The sequence below is a fragment of the Amphiura filiformis genome, chromosome 20 (assembly GCF_039555335.1).
Source record: "Amphiura filiformis chromosome 20, Afil_fr2py, whole genome shotgun sequence".
Classification (NCBI taxonomy): Eukaryota; Metazoa; Echinodermata; class Ophiuroidea; order Amphilepidida; family Amphiuridae; genus Amphiura; species Amphiura filiformis.
Genome location: NC_092647.1, coordinates 61,635,490 through 61,640,968, shown reverse-complemented (window position 1 = coordinate 61,640,968; position 5,479 = coordinate 61,635,490).

Below are 5,479 nucleotides of genomic sequence, written 5' to 3'. Positions count from 1 at the left end.
CGATATTAATTTTTATGCTTCATAGAACCACCAGGTTATTATTTACTTGTTCATGCATGGTAGGTATGTATCGTATACATCTTTTATATTATTAATTTCATGCTTAATGATTGAAAACGAATAACAAGTAGGTCTGTATTGTTAGTGTATTGTTAAAACGTTGTATTTTGTTGAAAATAAAATAAAAACACTCATTGCTGTAAGTCACCTGGAGAAAATGAGGATCTGGGCAGACAAATGGAAGGTGACCTTCGAGCCATCAAAATGTAAGGCAATGACAATATCCAGAATGAGGAATCCAACCAAGCTAGATCTTCTGTTTGGTACACCAACAAACTGGCTGAGAAGGAGGAGCTGTCCTGGGAGTCACAGTTGACAGCAAGCAAAGCACATCTCCAACGTCTCATCCAGAGCAGGACAGAAGCTGGGCGTTCTTAAGAGAGTTGCAAACAAACTTGATGTGAGAGGCAGCGCAAACGTTTACAAGGCTCAAGTTCGCAATGTGATGGAATACGCCTCACTGTCTTGGATGAGTGCCAGCGTCACCATTCTATAATTATTAGACACTATCCAAATGAATGCCCTTTGAATCATAGGTGTGAGCGAAGAGGAAGCGATTACAGAGCTGAACATCACATCTCTCCAAGATGTCAAGTCGCTGCAGCAACAGTCCTCTACAAAATGCACACTAGCTTGAGCCCACCAGATCTGAAGGCACTGCTACCAGAGCCATCAGGAAAGCTACCCGCTCCAGCGTGTCCATGCCTTTCCATGCTCTCACAGTACCATTGTCTAGAACCATATCTACTGGCAGGACCATCATCCACACTGCAGTTCACGTTTGGAATAGCCTACCAGATGGAGTAGTCGGAGACGTAACGGCGCACCATCCTTCAAGAGCAGAGTGCATAAGCATCACATTTCATATGTCTGATGCTTAAGTTACTGACTGTACCCATTCACTCTTGTTGTTCCTAAGCTGCTGTGAACCACTGATTGGCCCATGTGGTTGTCTTGTATAGTTCTTGACTTGTGTCACTCCTCATGGGCTATTATTCACTCTAGCATTTTATTAAAGAAAAAATGATGTTCAAACTGGGACCAAGTTTCAAAACGTGTGCAGAGGTGGAAAATAGCAAAATCACCTATCTAATCTACTAGATGCTGTGGAGCTAGCGCAACCCGAGTTACAACTTAGTTTTGCAAATGGCAATGCACGTAATTGTAGGCCTACTAAGTAATGTGGGACAATTATAATTTATTTGTTGTTGTAGATTCTTGATAATGTTGGATAATGGCGAATTCATTTTCAATCAAAATAAAAGCTTTGGTTTTCTGCGGACTATGGTCAGAAATAAATAAATAATTATGTTACCGATCTACAAACCCAATTTTGAGCACAGTATTAAACCTATTTGAAATTAAATTATTGAAACACTTTTGAGCTTTTAATGATGATTAATGCTGGTATAAAACGACAGTCAGGGGAAGCCGGGGCTTTATTGCAAATCCGCTAGAAATTTTTCAGGGATAAAATGGGGATGGAAAAGAGTAAAATGTCATTAAAATGACTAAAAATGGAAGAAAATAGACAATTCGGAAGAAAATTTGGCTTTGTCCCACCATCTCCACATTAAATCGTGGCTACGCTAGTGGATATGACACTATAAATGACACTATAATATGACACTATAAATAAACGTATGGATCTGATAAATTTTGTTCTTGACTTAAGTTGTGGTGTAAAGATAAGTGCATAATGTTTGAATATTTTACAGCATGTTTATCTCTAATTGATAATATGTACTGGACAAAATAGTAAGAAATAATATTTAGAAGAAAACCAATAAAACCATGCACGATGAATTTGCTCTTTTTGTTTTCAATAATGAATTTCAATATGAAATATTGGTTAATATTCAATGAAACAATAATATAAAGATGAAGCCGAAATGATTTTTTTATTATTACCGATGTAATGCATGTGTATTCAAATAAGAAGCAGCTCATGTGTGGTGAATTTTTGGAAAATTGAAAAATGGTCAAAAATCACTGCTCGACCTCGCACGTTTATTTATCTCCCCGTGAAAATCAAAAAATTTGGAACACCCAAATTTGCATCTTTGTACGTTTTGTACTGTTTAGCTTAGCCCTTTAAAGATATAATATTGAAAGGGTGTCCAAAACTGCCTGTAATAATAATACAAATAATAATAATTATAAAGAAATATATTGTTGGCTAGCCGTTTTGTTTCTATAAACAGGACGAGTATTCAGCGAGTGGGAAGACATGCAGAAATTAGGAAATCCCGGTCATTCAGCAAACGAGGATAGGGATGTTATTCGGCAAAAGGGGATAGGGATGTTAAAATCGCGTTGTGCATAATGGGTGTAATTGCTCGTATTACGGAGATTGCGAGAGTGAGTCTCTAGCCTAGTAGGAAAGATATATTTTCTACGCTCTGATTGGGCAAGCTCTTCGGTGAGCATGTGACAATGATCTACCCTCCTTTTAGCCAAAATGATTCTGCATGTCCTCCTTTGGAGATGCTCCAACAATTTAGTCTGACCAACTGCGAGAGAAAAATTCCAGGACTCAACGCCGGTTAAAATTTATCGACCAAACCTTTAAATATTTAGCAGGTAGGCGAGATATGCTTGTTTCTGTAGACAAGGGGCAGTCTTCAGTGAACGGCTCTTTTCAGAGCCACCAAAACTTAAAAAATCAGCAGATAGGCGAGTTCTGCTTGTTTCTGTAGACAAGGGCAGTCTTCAGTAAACGGCTCTTTTCAGAGCCACCAACACCTTTATATTAGCAGATAGGCGAGATCTGCTTGTTCTCTGTAGACAAGGGGCAGTCTTTAGAGAACGGCTCTTTTCAGAGCCACCAAAACCTTTATATTAGCAGATAGGCGAGATCTGCTTGTTCTCTGTTGACAAGGGACAGTCTTCAGTGAACGGCTCTTTTCAGAGTCATCAGTAGACAAGGGGCAGTCTACATGTCTCATTCTTAGGTACTTTGTCCTGAAGAAGTCAGAGCTACTCCTGGCGAAAGCTTGACAGATCTAAACTTGTCCGACGGCGAACCCGCTAAAACCCACTAATTGTCATATAATTATATTTGGTGGTGTGAAATCATAAACGCATCTATGCACAGTTTCCACCTCGATACACTTGAGCACACAATTTCGTCCAAGCAAGTCTCTACACACTCCGTGTTTACACTTCACGGTTGAGTGTACAGCATAATAAGAGCTGTGTGAGCTTTTAGCTGGTGACTTATGGAATCAAATAAAGTGATAACTCGCCATTATAGTCTTTTCTTACTATAATTAACCGGAATCTGTCGGTTTGTTTGTTTGTTTGTCTGTCTGTCTGCCCGCCTATTAAAACTGTTTTTCTCAAAGATTAAGGGTCACACGTTCCTCAAACTTGGTGGGTGGATCTTGACCCGAGACAGAACTGGTTAGTGAGTCAAGGTCACCCGAGGTCATTCAGGGGTCATCTAAAGTCAAAGTAGTAAAAACTGTCATATGGGCATGGTGGGTAGGTATTGGTTACTGGGTCAAAAGCAGCCAGTTGGTCGAAGCAGCCAAACAAAATATCGATATTCATTATCTAACTCAATATATTATTGAAAAATAACACTTTGATGTTTTGCAAAAGTTTATTTTACAAATCATGTACTTTGAAAACTTGCTTGATTTATTGTTGTTAATGAGTTATGTATGTTTTCCAAAAGTGTTGATGTTTCAGCCCTCTTTACAACAACTCAAGAACCACAGGACATACAAAAGTATATCTGTAATATTTGAATCCTTCTATATACTCGCTATGAATAGATCAATGAGGTTTTTGCCAAAGCTTACTACCATTCGCAAGATGCTGTGAACTACCAAATCGCAACAGTTTAAAATAGTTGCTAACCTTTTCGCTATGTAAAAAGCTACTTAAAACTTCCATCAAAAATAAACGTGAAAATAGACAATAGGCAAGATAATGTTGGTATGCCCTTTCATATATTAATTAACGATTGTTGTCATTTTTCTTGGTATCGATTCAGAACATTTCACTGAACTTCACTATCATCTTTATTTCAGTATTCATCATTTGTGCCTACGGAAGTGACGTCAGAAGCTTTCTGCTGGATGCCTATGATCTTGGTATGATGAATGGAGAGTATGCGTTTTTCACCAATGAAGTTACGCTGGAGGCTAGGTATGGAGAAGGAAGCTGGATGGGTGACGACGGCAGGGATAAAGACGCTATTAAAGCATTCAATGGTAAGTTACGCTGGAGGCTAGGTATGGAGAAGGAAGCTGGATGGGTGACGACGGCAGGGATGAAGACGCTATTAAAGCATTCAATGGTAAGTTACGCTGGAGGCTAGGTATGGAGAAGGAAGCTGGATGGGTGACGACGGCAGGGATAAAGACGCTATTAAAGCATTCAATGGTAAGTTACGCTGGAGGCTAGGTATGGAGAAGGAAGCTGGATGGGTGACGACGGCAGGGATAAAGACGCTATTAAAGCTTTCAATGGTAAGTTACGCTGGAGGCTAGGTATGGAGAAGGAAGCTGGATGGGTGACGACGGCAGGGATGAAGACGCTATTAAAGCATTCAATGGTAAGTTACGCTTGAGGCTAGGTATGGAGAAGGAAGCTGGATGGGTGACGACGGCAGGGATAAAGACGCTATTAAAGCATTCAATGGTAATTTACGCTGGAGGCTAGGTATGGAGAAGGAAGCTGGATGGGTGACGACGGCAGGGATAAAGACGCTATTAAAGCATTCAATGGTAAGTTACTCTGGAGGCTAGGTATGGATAAGGAAGCTGGATGGGTGACGACGGCAGGGATGAAGACGCTATTAAAGCATTCAATGGTAAGTTACGCTGGAGGCTAGGTATGGAGAAGGAAGCTGGATGGGTGACGACGGCAGGGATAAAGACGCTATTAAAGCATTCAATGGTAAGTTACGCTGGAGGCTAGGTATGGAGAAGGAAGCTGGATGGGTGACGACGGCAGAGATAAAGACGCTATTAAAGCATTCAATGGTAAGTTACGCTGGAGGCTAGGTATGGAGAAGGAAGCTGGATGGGTGACGACGGCAGGGATAAAGACGCTATTAAAGCATTCAATGGTAAGTTACGCTGGAGGCTAGGTATGGAGAAGGAAGCTGGATGGGTGACGACGGCAGGGATAAAGACGCTATTAAAGCATTCAATGGTAAGTTACTCTGGAGGCTAGGTATGGAGAAGGAAGCTGGATGGGTGACGACGGCAGGGATAAAGACGCTATTAAAGCATTCAATGGTAAGTTACTCTGGAGGCTAGGTATGGAGAAGGAAGCTGGATGGGTGACGACGGCAGGGATAAAGACGCTATTAAAGCATTCAATGGTAAGTTACGCTGGAGGCTAGGTATGGAGAAGGAAGCTGGATGGGTGACGACGGCAGGGATAAAGACGCTATTAAAGC